This window comes from Trachypithecus francoisi, unplaced genomic scaffold (genome assembly GCF_009764315.1).
Source record: "Trachypithecus francoisi isolate TF-2019V2 unplaced genomic scaffold, Tfra_2.0 Lachesis_group7, whole genome shotgun sequence".
Classification (NCBI taxonomy): domain Eukaryota; kingdom Metazoa; phylum Chordata; class Mammalia; order Primates; family Cercopithecidae; genus Trachypithecus; species Trachypithecus francoisi.
In genome coordinates, this window is record NW_022681472.1 from 14281984 (window position 1) to 14296031 (window position 14048).

General features: G+C 36.2%; 1 protein-coding gene across 1 annotated transcript in view; it reads right to left on the reverse strand.

Annotated features, from left to right (window-relative positions):
• Positions 1-14048, reverse strand: part of TOX (thymocyte selection associated high mobility group box) — a 313830-nt gene that overhangs the window by 209668 nt on the left and 90114 nt on the right. The gene's annotated exons all lie outside the window — the stretch shown is intronic.

Sequence of the window (14048 nt, forward strand, 5' to 3'; positions counted from 1 at the left end):
TTAGCAAAATGTAGTCACTAAATTGGTCTTCTTTTCTTAAAAAAATCGTTTTTATAATCAATATTTAAATGCCTACTGTGTGCAAGGAATTATACTGTATGCTAGGGTATGCACAAGAATTCAAAAACAAGCATTGCTTATTCAATTGCTACTAGTTAAAAATAATAAAAACGGGTATTTTTTAATAACCAGGCAAAATAAACCATTTATTTTACGAAGTATTTTTATTTACATAACTCACTTTTCCCCCAAAACTGGAGAGTTCTACTTAATTAAAATATCAATTTAATTTTCCTTGTTTAAAATTGTGACTCATTAATCTGGGCAAACGCAATTAGTATACATTGTATTAAATATATTCAAGTGTTAAATGTCAATTACAGAAACATCACTAATGCTAACTATGGCTCAACTAAAAATGAACATCAGTCAATGATTCTATAAGCACTTATGCTCACAACAGATGCAACAGTATCTTTAAATAAATATTAACATGTAAAACTATTTATTTATCATGTCAACTCAATCAATAAAGATTCTATTTCTATATTAGGAATGCCTTGGTTCTCTTTCTGCATTCGCTCAAAATCACAAAGCAAAAATGCAAGCAATGTCACAAGACATGTATTATATTCAAATGGATCCAAATTAGCTGCAGAGAAAAAGGCTATTCAAGCTTATGTAACAAAATAAGCTTAATATATATGAATACATTATTTTTTACCATATGATTCCATTCCATTTGCTTTACCTGTCCTAAGATACTGAGTTTTTGATAAAATATTTCTACTTATGACTTTTATAGCTTTGTAGAGTGTGCGTCTAGCAGAGCTTCTGGGTCATTCTCCCAATCCCAATATTATCTATCACCTCCTCTAGCATGAAGGTTACTAACTTCTGGCTGAAGATGTCTATATTGCGCCTTTACTGTTCATAGCCATGAACTCTTCCAGGGGGACGGATGGCATCCTTCCTTCTTGAAGAGTCCACGTTTCACCTCTGGGAGGCATGCTGCCTCCACCAGGCTGCGTGGACAGCGTCTAGCTTATCTAAACAATTTTAAGTCTGGTATTACTAACATTCCGCAAGTAGACCTTTAGTTAGCTGTAATAAACATATGCTACTTATCATACTGTAACACTGTTTAGAGATTCATAATATTGTTTAAAAATTCTATACTTAAACGAAATTTGGAGAAACCCTGTCTACGTAAATTATGCTTTGATTTCTTTATTTTTGTAAATGGCATTGTGTATTAGAAAGATATTTTTTACTAACTTCTTCAGCTCTCTACAATATCTTTCAAAATGCTACCTGAGGCACCATATCATCCCCTGCAGGGAAACAGCTTAACAAGTGTGCCTTGCTGGTTAATTGTAATGCTTCAAGGTCTGTCTTAAACTAGTATTGAATGACTTGTTTGTCCTTTGCTGATGATAACTTTCAGATAATTTTCATAGAGACGTTTCGCTATTAGACACCTGTTAGGTGCTAATCTCTTAGAAGAAAGAAAGATGTTCTTTAAAACTTAAGTAAAAGGAATAAACAAGAACAATGACATTGAATATGTGACAGACAGTATAATAAGCCATGTTTCTTACACCAGTTTTTAACTGTAATTCACCAGGTAATATTATTCTTCTGAGTATTATATTACAAACTCGGAACAGGTGTCTAGAGCTATTTTTCTACACTTTTAAATGTTAACTCTTTCTCCCTGCATAACTGAAGCTTTAGTTCAGATCTTTTGATAACAAAAACGGAAGTTCTATAACCACAGCTCAATAATAAGGTGAATGGAAAAACAGTTGGTTTCCGTCTCCCTCAACTGCTTACATTGATGTGTTCTAGTCAAAAAGAGAAAGAGAGAGTGTACAGTCTCCATTATACCAACAACCCCAATGGCAAATGCTAGATACAAAGCAAAGCACTGTTTTTAACTCCCTGTTGCATAAAGTCTTTATTTTTCATATTTTTATGAGTAATCTAATTTTCACTTTTATTTAGGACCATAAGTTTCAAGCAAAGACTGAATAGATTCATAATGTCACACTGTTCAACAAAATATTTTTCAACCATTGAAATGATAAGGTTTTAAGGAAATCAACAGTCTTATTTTATATTTGTTGTGGTAGTACAGTAGTTTTACAGCATCTTCTCAGGAGCAGACTTGACATTTTTGTGGACAAGAACCCAGGTGAGAAATGGGTGTGTCAGTGGGAACAGGGAACTGAGAAGGCTCTGGGGAATTCCTCTCCCTTTTGTCCCCTACCGTTTTCCCTGGCAGTTGGGCTCAGCAACAGAGGAGCTCTCAAGTTTTATTTCAATATCAGGGAAATTCCAGAATAACATTTCCCAAAGTTGGTTCCACAGTATGGATAGTACGTCATGCTCCAATAGATTAAGTAAATTGGGACATGCAAGGTTAAACAAGTCACTGAATGTCTCTACTGCAAGATTTCCCAGGGGTTCCGAGTCACATGGAAGGATTCTGAATCCATATACCCCATGTGCTTTCCCACCATTTTGCTCTCTGGGGTGTTCTGGAATTTCTTCACTTCTGCTGCAGAACCCAGAACCAACACTGGCTTGAGGCTTACTGTGGACTCCCCAGGGTGAGTTCAGCAACTGTGGACCTGAAAGTTCGAACTTTTCTTTTTGATTTTAATAATATATTCATAGTTAATGCCTTTCTTGCTGATTAAAAGGAAAAACCCTAAATTTTAGGGTGTAGCCAACAACAATCCCATTATGACTACCCAGGACTGAGAACAGAATAATTATAATTTTTTAAAGATATGGATTATTATGGTTGTCCTAGCTCATGGTTGATTCTCAATGATTTAACTTGCCAGGATAGTTCCTTAGATGTCTGAGAGTTCTGTTTTCATTGTTAAGCCTTGTAGCCTGGGTAATCACTACTGTTATCCCATTTTAGTTTCTGAATATAAGACTTTGTATTGTTTGATAATCCCTATTTTATAAAAATTTTTTCACAGGTAGATCCTGATTAATTTTCTCACCAGGATAACATCATTTACTTTCGTTAATACTCAACATTCATTTGCTTTCTTTAGTGTACAAAATTTAAACATTATATAGTATATTTCCTAAAATTGAGGGATAATTACGTAATTTAGATAATTGATAGACTATAGACTAGTAACCATAGTATTCTTCAGGGTATCATTTTTAAACATGCATTATTAAATAAGAAATTTGTTAGCCTTCAGCACTAAAGCCAGATTATTAGCAAAATAACTGAGTGGAACCAAAAAAATCCACAATCCTGATCTTATCAAAATAATTACAGAACCTTTAATGTCCCACTAGGCACAAAGAGAAAGAGAACGTAGCACTGAAAGAATAGTGTAATGGAAACAGACAGAAATAGGACAGCCATTCTACTTTTTACACAGCAGACACAAACCAGTGTCGAAAGTTGAAGAGAAGACAAAAATGATTGCCTAGCCAAAAATGAAATCTAATTTGTGTCTCAATCGACAAAATACTAAGAATATATTTCTAAGTAAAGTAAAAATATAATTTAATGGGTTTACTCTTGTCATTTCGTATAGATACATAATCATTTAGATCAACAGATGAATATTTTCTGTGTGTGTAGTCATATATATGATATTTATATTTGACCATATAAAACGGAATGAGAGTATGCATAATATGTGTGTGCTTCTGCTTTGGAATCATTACAGATTATTATTTCACTCAGTGAGCAGTGTATTTCACACGTCCTACAATTCGGTCATGTAACACTTAGAAGTTGATTTGCTTTGAAAATATTTTTCTCCTGATGAAACTCAGCTGCATGTCTCAAATGAATCATACATAGTTCACTCTTCAAGTTTAAATATGAAATACCATACACTTAAACTGCATGGCACATAGTAGGCGCTCAGTTTGTAAAATGAACAAATAAATGAATGAATGTGTACCTTGCCTATGAGTTGTTTCTACAATGTTAATGTTCAACCTTAGCTCGGAAGATAGTACAGTACTATGAATGTTGTGGAAGTGTTTTCAGGAATAGGCTTCAAAAGCACTATAGTATTTGTTTCATAAACCATACTCGGCTTCCACTAGAGTTTTTACAGGAAAGGACAGAGTTCTTGTTTTTAATGTGAAAACTGCGGGCCCACAGGGTCATTCAAGGATCTTCACAATTTGGTACAACCCCATCTTCCAATCATTTCACTTAGGATAAGCTCAACTATTACTATTTGTCATTTCCATGATGTCCCACCCACTGGGAGGACTTCTGCTGCTACTCTTTCCTGAGAATGCTTTTCTTTATCCTCTCTTCTTGTCCAAAACTCACTCTACTTTCTAGCCCAGCTCAGAATCAATGTTTCTCCATGCCCACAACTACAATACACAATCAAGTGCAACAGGAATACAATACAGTATTTAAGACATAGCTCCTGTCAAAGTCCTAAAATGCCATGTGCCTGTATGAACAGGCCTATCAGCAGACATCTTACAATTTCTTTTTAAGTGTCATGTAAAAGTATTATCATACTTTTACATTGTCTTTACGGGCATTATTTACCATTCATACATGTACATACCATTACATTATTTACCATACTTTTACATTACCATATCCGTTATCAGTATTGTAAACTTCGCATTGTAAATAAAAATGCACTTTGATAATTATCAAGTTTACGTAAAGTTGTATCTGTAGAATATAGTTTAGGCAATAGTAATCATTCTTATGTACAAAAGAAGCTTTTCCTTTTATTAAAAGAATAGAGTTCCAGGCCGGGAGCGGTGGCTCACGTCTATAATCCCAGCACATTCGGAGGCTAAGGTGGGCGGATCACGAGGTCCGGAGATGGAGGCCATTCTGGCTAACACGGTGAAACCCCGTCTCTACTTAAAATACAAAAAATTAGCTGGGCGTGGTGGCGGGCGCCTGTAGTCTCAGCTACTCGGGAGGCTGAGGCAGGAGAATGGCGTGAACCCGGGAGGTGGAGCTTGCAGTGAGCCAAGAGAGCGCCAGGGCACTCCAGCCTGGGCAACAGAGTGAGACTCCATCTCAAAAAAAAAAAAAAAAAAAAAAAAGAATAGACTTCCAGCCTGAGCAACATAGTGATACCCTGTCTCTACAAAAAATAAAAAAAGAATTAGCCAGGCATGGTGGTACATGCCTCTAGTCCCAGTAGTCCCAGCTACTCGGGAGGCTGAGGTCAGGGAATCATTTGGGAGTTTGAAGCTACAGTCAGCCGTGATCATGCCACTGCACTCCAGCCTGTGTGACAGAGCCAGACCTTGTCTCAAAAAAAAAAAAAAAAAAGAGAGAGAGTTGTAAAATTTAATTTCTCTAAACCAATGTAACAGCAGAAAATGTATCTGAAACTTAAAACTTTTAAACAAAGGGACAATTCATTCCAGCCATTTTTTTTTCTATTAAAAAAAAATCGTATGAAGTCAAAGTCCTAACCAAGCTCTCCTGTGCCCACTAGCTCCTGATTAGGGAGGTGGGGAAGCAGGAGCGGGAGGCTGGTGAAAGAAATATAGTATGAGATTCTCTGGTTGCTAATAAATACATGGCTATTGTCCCTGAAAATACTGCCATCTGTTGTCAGAAAAAAAGGTCACTTGTTAAATTTTGCCAGGCAACAGGTTTTTCTGCAGGCGAAAATATACATATATTTTCTATATATATATACAGTGTCAGATATATATAGATACATATATAGATAGAGATAGATATAAATCTGACACTGCTTCTTAACTGAGCAGGTCATCCTCTAGAAAATAAAGTCTCTATGGGACCTACAATTTGGAACATATCCAAAATACAAAAATAGATTGGTTTTCTCAAATAGTGAAATAGTTCTCTAAAACAAGGTGACTCCTGTTGTAGGCATCTCTTAAAAATTACCGTAAACTGGCATATACCATTTTGATTTTCCTTCAAATATATGCAGAGAATCAAAATCATGATTGAAATTCCAACTGTCACATCTGGATTAATACCATTTTTTAATTAACTTTTCCTGAAACTTTCTATTAAATTTGATTAGGTGATAAAAGCTACAATATTGCCTTGTGGATCTATAATAGAAGGGAAAGGAGAAAAATCACCCAAATTATCATCTAGTCAGCCTGTATGTGAGAAATTTTTAAAGTCTACATGTAATGTTATTTTTGGTTACAAAATAACTCACATTTCCTATGAAGGGATTATTACAGAAGCCATTTGTCACTTACTGCCCTCTAAAGTGTCACCATTTTTAATTAGGAAATTTAAGTTGCACCCCCGATTAAATGCAGAAGGTGTTTATGAACCATCATTATATCAATTTAGATTTTCTAAATTAGACTGAATATTTTAACTATGACTTAGAAACTCTAATCATATAGTGAAATGGAGTTAGACTTAAGTTTGGTGAGTTTTGTGAATTTCATTAGCACATTCCCAGTCTTTAAACTCATTCATTTTCATTTCAGTCACCCACAATTATCTCACTAATGGAGGGGGAGGATCAGTGTAGAAAACCCAACCAAAGACTCTGACATGTTCTATGTGAGAGCTTTATGTACACTGTCATTTAAACCACACAACTCTATGACACTGGCTTTCTAGACCCCATTTACAAATGAAGATATGAAAGAGGTCATGTACCTTCCCTAATTCCACACAGCTAACAGCCAACGGGATTTAAACCCATGCACATTCAGTTCCACAATTCTTGCTTTTCCCTTTACCTCACACTGCCTCGACACATGCACAAATTGTAAATTGTATGATCTTACTTTTCAGATTACAGGATGATTGATTTGCTTTTTCTTAAATTATTTCTGCTTCTTAAAACGTAGCAACTGGTAAACTCATAGTGAAGAAAGGGTCATCTAAGATGTCTAGGTGGAAGCAGATCTTGAATATGGGATTTAAAGGTGATAATGGATGATTCACAACTAGAAATAGACAGGTGAGCAATCAAGAGCTAGGAATGAAAGGCCTGTGGTGGTCTTGACTGTTGGCTTACTTTGCCTAGACAAACGCTATCTTGAAGGATGACAGCGAAACCCAGCTTGCAGTTTGGAATTGAGACCTTCACTACTCCAGTGGGAGGTGAAAAGTGAAAAGCTTCTATGAAAAGCACACACCGTTCTCAAATGGCTAGAAACCAGTTACTATTATGAGCTCTAACTCCTTTCATAAACAGTTACATTAAAATAATGAAAATCTCAGTGGCATATGACTTCCACTCTACAATTTTTGAAGTTCAGACCAATGATGTGCAGCAAACCTCCTTTGAGGACCCATCTTGCTGAGAAACTGAGGTTTTTAAGAAGACTTTTGAGTTGAGCCTATAGCTTAGCTTATGTGCGTTCAGTGCACTTCATATCATTTTAAGAATAATTTATGAATCCAGTTTAGTACACAGTTAATGTCCAGCCTGTGCCTGTTACTGTGACAACCCCTAATCTTTACAACAGTGTTGCATGGCCCTTTCATACTCTCATGAGTTGTGAAGATACCTGAAGAGACTACCTTTACTAAAAACCATTACAAAGGTACTCTACGACTCTAATTTTCAATATTTGAGAATCACATAACAGATTTTACAATACGTATTTTGTCTGGTCAGTCTCTGAACTTTACAGTTGGAGAAGTCCACTCCGAGAAGTTAAGTGATCTGCTCTAAATCCCACCACCACTTAGTAACACAACTCATCATAGGAGACTCAGTCTATGGCTCTTTCCACTACAGTACAAATAAAGTACCCTATTATTTTTCCATAGTTGAGAAGTTTTAACTGTTCTAATGCCATGGAAGGTCACTAAGATTTATCTTCTTGGAACAGAGACTATTACTAAATGCCAACCCGACTTATTTGCTCTGTGAAATCAAGTAATTTCATTTTACTTCTCTGAGTCTTGCTTTTCTCACCTACAAAATGGGAAAAGTAATACTGACTCCAACACAGAGTGTTGTGCCAAATAAATGGGTTCCTGTACTTCTAACAAAATGTCATACCCTAAAATGATTATAGTCATCTGTTGGTCACAAAGCTCAAGCTTGAAAAAAGAAATAAGTGAAACAGTGCTTGAACTCCCCAAAGTTCTCACTTCAGTTAAGTTACGGGAAATGAGAGAAGAGAATTCCAAGTTGGACACATGGAAGAAAAGAGTTTATAGCTTTCACTACGATCAAGAGCATACTTAAGATCAATGAAGGTAATGAAAAGAAAAGGCAATATAATGAAAAGAAAAAGAAATAGCTGTATATTAATAGAACATCCTAGGGAAGGCCTTCTCTGAATCTGTCTTTCTCTCTCTTGCACTGGGTTATAAACTTCTTGACAGCAAGCCTCAGAACTCTGAATCTGTGTAATCACCCAGTAGTTAACACAGTGCCTGACATATGAGAAGCATTCAGTATGTGCTTGTTGATATTAAGAGATAAACTGTCTGGATAGCTATTTTCGTTTATAGCTTAGAAATAACAAATATTTCACAGCATTTGATCAGTTTTAGATAAAAATATTTCTAAAGTGAATTGTGTAATCAACGCTTTATTTAAAAAGCTTATAGCTTCCTTTTTCTTGATAAATCAGACTTTTGGGTTGGAACATTAATTACTATAATTTGCCATAAAAGAGGATATTCTCAGTAGCTACTAAGTATGTGCTAAGTGTCATAGAAAATGGCCCCAGGCCTTTATGCTTCTTAAATGCTTAAGGGTAGGTATTTTAAAAACAGTTTGTCCAGATCCTACATACCTGTCAGGTTGTCATGTTTTTGTGGTCAGTTAGCAGCCTGACATGGTAGCCAGCAGCCCTCTTTATAAGTTGCTGCTGCTAAATGCAGTGGTCTAGGAAACCTTATCACTAACCCAGCTAGGCTGTGTATAGGATGTGAGTTTCAGATAATCTGAATTATATCTCTTCTGGCTGCAACTTTTTAAAAACTAACTTCTGTGTGCTTGTCTTTATCCCAAAAAAGAAAAAAAATAAAAAGGTGTGTGAGCTCTAGAAAAGTGGCCATGTGATCATCCCATACAATTAAGAGTGACAACATATCCAAGATTCATTTTCTTTAAAAACTAAAATTATTAAAGTAAATGCCAATTCCAAAGACAGTCAAATTTGGCAAAGTTTGTAATTAATAGGACTGTTAAACATCATCATAAAGTGTTTTTAAATATCAACTATTAACAGAAAATGATATATAGTAGCCACAGAAATCCCTTTATGCTTTAAGAAAGTTCTATCTCCATATTTCTACCACAAAGTGGTATTTCAGAAAATGTTAGTAGGTACACAGTAGAGTGTAAAATATACTTAACTTGGACTCAGAAGACCCAGGCCTCAGCCCTGACAGCCCCTAGTACTGCAGCCTTGGGCGAGCCACTCAGTGCATATCTGCAAGATTGATAATCTGGGCAAGAGGATCCTAAAGGTCCCTCTCAGGATGAAATTCCCTGATTCTATGCTATTTCTTGAGTGGGACTTCATTATAGTATGTCTGTGTGGGGGTGTTTTATGCAAAAAGAAAGAAAGAAATTGTAAGTTCATTCAATCAATTCACCAGCTGTTTATTTAACTCACTAGACACTCCTTAAGTGCCTACTGAACATCCAATACAAGACTGAGGCCAGTCCATGCTCCCTGGAGGCTCACCATTATCCAATGGGAAAGGTAGCACTACACATAAAGTAAGCAGAAAAGTTTACATTCTTAACCAGGCACATAGGGCCTTCAAGCATAACGGGATCCCAACTTACCCTTCTAGCCTTCTCTATAGCTGATAAATGCCACATTTTAAACATGCCTACTTATCACCCCGCTGGTGAATATCCAGTGATCTTCCCACCACTCTGCCTTCTCCCCCTAGTCTCTCAATTGGCCTGGTGACTTCCTTCTTCAAGGCCCAACTCATAGGTGACCTTTTCAGTGGCTCTCCAGCTCCTGTTTCCCCAGGCAAACAGTTTGCTTACCTGCATTCCCCTCCAACTTCATCCTCAGCATTGTCACTGCACTTCTCACACTGAAGCAGTATCCAGTGTTCATAGGACTGCCTTCCCCGTGAGGGGGACTCATCAAGGACTGGGACCTTGCCTCTCTCTGATTCTACCTCCAGAACTAATGGAGTTCCAGACTTAGAGTCAGTACTTAAAAAGGGTAACTGAATAGAATTGAACTGGTCATGAGCAATGCACCGCATGAGTGTGGACACAAAGGACTACAGCTTTATCGAGGTGCAAGTTTCAAGAGTGGCAAAAAAGTGAGACAAAAGGTTATACATGCTATCTGCACTCATTCAAGGGCATTAATGGGTTCTAGATTTGTTCCACTTAACTTTATGTTTTTTTCTTTCAGTCATTCATTGAACACACAAAATGAGCCCCAGTGGAGTCAATATTGAAACTGCACAATATCCGTGCACACTTTTGATGTGTCCTCTTTCTAGGATGGTCCATGCCCCCATGTCACTGTGAAGACTTACTTCAGAGTGCTGCTGGTATCTTGGAGGACAGGTTTTAGTGACTAGCAAAGTCATGGACCAATAGGAAGGCCTGAGAGGAATGTGTAAGGAAAGCAATAGAAGAATGGAACTTGGTGGGCCATGATTACAAACATCTCATTTTTTAAAACAACTAAAAAGGAGGCGGGGGGCAGGGATTAGATTGATCAATATTTCTAAAATTGCTAAAATTTTAGAATTTCTGGACTACACATGCATGTACTTCACAGCATCGTGCTATAGACTCTGCAAGGACTTCTTTCAATCTGATAAATGAGCTATTTTCCTTTAGCAATCTGGATTTGGATAAGAAAGCTTACACGATCTAGAATCCACTATTATTGTCAGTCCCATAAGCCTGTAACCCTGGACACTGAGAAATGCGATTAACAGCACTTGTCATTTGAGTGATATTCAGGTACCATGTACTGCATAGAGTGATTCTATCATTTAATTTCTTAAAGTTTCAGGTCATCAGAAAGAAATATGCTCCACCTACTGAAGTTTCAATATTTAACACATGATAATTTTCTGCCTCTCCCGCCCCAGGAGCACCAAATATTTGAATGCAAAATTTTCATAAGAACATAAGACAATTCAATACATTTATGGAATTCTTTAAAGAGAAAGAGAGAGGAAGGAAAAAAAAAAAACAACCCAGTGTCCCTGTGATTAGTCCAGAAGGAGTGGGGAAGCACTGGGGAAGGGGGAGTGGAGAAGAGGTGGAAGGTGACTACTGAAGGCTTTCCTCATTACCAAAACTCCATTGGCTACTTCCCTGTTTGCACCTTTGCATCGCTTTATTCATGGTCTCACCATGAAAGCTACCACCTACTAAAGAAACAGACTGGGTGCAATCCACAAAGGAAACATTTCTGGTTTCTGATTTAATGCTAAAGTTATGTCCAGATTGTCTAGTTCTAGGACCTGGAACACTACTGGTTAGTAAAGAACTTGATTACAAAGAAGGTTCCAAGTTTTATAAAAGCATATAACATCTCCAGCAGGCAGAAATATCTGTCTACCTAAGAGATGCTAGAATTACAGACCATGAAATTTTCCTCCAATTACACTTCAGATTTTTTTAAAAATGTGATCTTTGAGATTTGCAGACATTTTTGCAATTGATTATCTTTGTTTCAGTGTTAGTCACATGAAATGCATCCTTATGTCATAGATGCAAGGGTTTTTAAAAAATTTTTGAATGACAAAGATGATTTAAAACATGAAAATGTTTTCTTTTTAAAACCAGTCTTTCTGTTTGACAGCACCAACTGGTTTGAGTCTAAGTACTTTTCTAAAACATTCTTGATTTGTTGCACAGATTTATATCTTTTCATGTTTCCTCTCATCATTAAGCCAATTATGAAGGAATTATTACCTTTGCCCAATCTGATTTTTTATGGACTTCATTGAAATAGTCTCATCACTCACAATCCATTCACGAGATTGGTCCATTGCCCAGAAGTGCACAAATGATATTTCTGATGAACTCCCATTAGCCTTAGAGGAGTTACCGGTACACATATGATCCTCATCAAGAGATGAATATAGACTTCTATATATTTGAACGTGGTAATAGGTCCTTTCTTGCAAAACTGTGACCTACTGCTCTTCATACACATGGTTGTTAGCCGGTTAAATTTAGCTGGGCTTCGTATTTCACTGATATCCCATGTGAATTATTAGGAATCAACTCCCTAGCATCAAGTCTTACAACTCTGTGTTCAAAGCAGAAACATCTTTGAAATCTTTCGAAGCATGAATTCATTAATAGATGATATACTAACCATTAGAACTAACTGCATGAATTTGTATCTGTTACCACAAATTTGTATAAAATAGCAGTGAGCTCCCCTTAATAAGAAATTCTTTTTAATATTGCTAATCAAAACATTTTAATTCTGTTATTAAAATAGCACCATGTGTTTGACCCAGTTGTGCCTAACTTATCATTCCTCAATAAGAACGAACTTTTTTTTCCTTTCTAAAGGAAGTTTATAAATATGCTAGTCACATATTTCCAAGTCTTAATTTAAAACCGATGGCTATAATATGAGCTACAAAAATGAAATGTTCTTTGTTCAGAGCCATAATTCAGAAAAGGGGTTATTTTACAAAGGCTTAGAAACCATATATTTTATAATTTCTTAGACATCAAAAATGAATTGTTTGCAAAAAAATCATAATATATGCTTCAGGCTATTGTGGCAAATGGATAGTATTGGGAAGATCTAATATATAGACAGATATAAACATATCTAGATAGATATTTAGATAAATATATAGATACATACATACATACATACATATTGCCTATGAACACTCTTCTAAATAACACCGGGGTGCACACTCAGGAACATAGATTAGCTCAGCTCCTTGACTTGACTGCAATGTTACTCAAAGCAGAAAAATAGACTTTTTGAAAGAACTTTTCTTTTTCCCACTTAGGTTTTCAAACAATAGCAGATTTCATAGTTTTAATATGAACAAAGTCTGCTCGATCCTTCAAAGTTACATTAAAAAGACAGTTGCTGATCTACCAAAGTTTGTAAACAGGCAATTTTAGAAACATTATGGTAGCTGTAAAATATTTTTTACATTGTTTTTATCATTGCTATAGTTTTTGACTTGATTAGTCAATAACGTAGCAAACCTTGAGGTTCACAAAGTTGTAAAATTCTGAATTGAGGCTTCAGGAAATGTATTTGGTTTTCATCAGCATACAAATAGATAATTGCTCGTTTTGGGACAGAAATGCTTTACAACTAAAGTACTTTTCCTCGGAGGAAATCGTACTGTCATTTGTTTTTATTTTCAAAATGAAAACAAATGGCACTATAATTCCTAAGGGCAAAAATGACTTCAGTCTATTTCTTTTCCTATACACTCTCATTTATTCATTTTTAGTTAGATGGAATATAGATATAGTCCCCCGCTCCATCCCCATGACTTCCACTGCCGCAAAATGTATTCAGTCGCTGTACAGTAATTAACAGCTCTTGACTGGAAAACTGCCAGCATGTACAACGTGACACTCTTTCTTTGAACACTAACAAAGTGCATAAGTAATTTATGTTGGATTAAATATCCCTAACAGGGACCCTTACGTAACCCAATCACTTTAAACAGGCTCCACATGCGTGCTCCTGTGCAGTGAAAATGTCAGACAGCGATAACCCACTAATAGCACAATTCTAACTATATTCCAGCCATTAGCATTTTATGACATCAATCCTCATTAAACCTGGCAAGGAAAAAGATACTAATGTTTCCCAATTTTACAGACAAGGTGGAAGAGAAATGGAGAAAATGTAGACAGGTGCTGTCTCCCAAAAAGGATTAACATTTTTTAAAATGTGGTAGCAATTTTCTGTTAGTACCTTTGTTTGCATTGAAAGAGACAACAAAGAGGTAATGGCTACAAGGACCTCGATGGAATCCAGCCAAGAGTGAAAGAAAAGACTGGTATTTCAGCCATTGTGCTCACTGCTAAAGCACTGTGCCAACTCATCTTCCAACCCATTATATGAAATTTAATTTAACC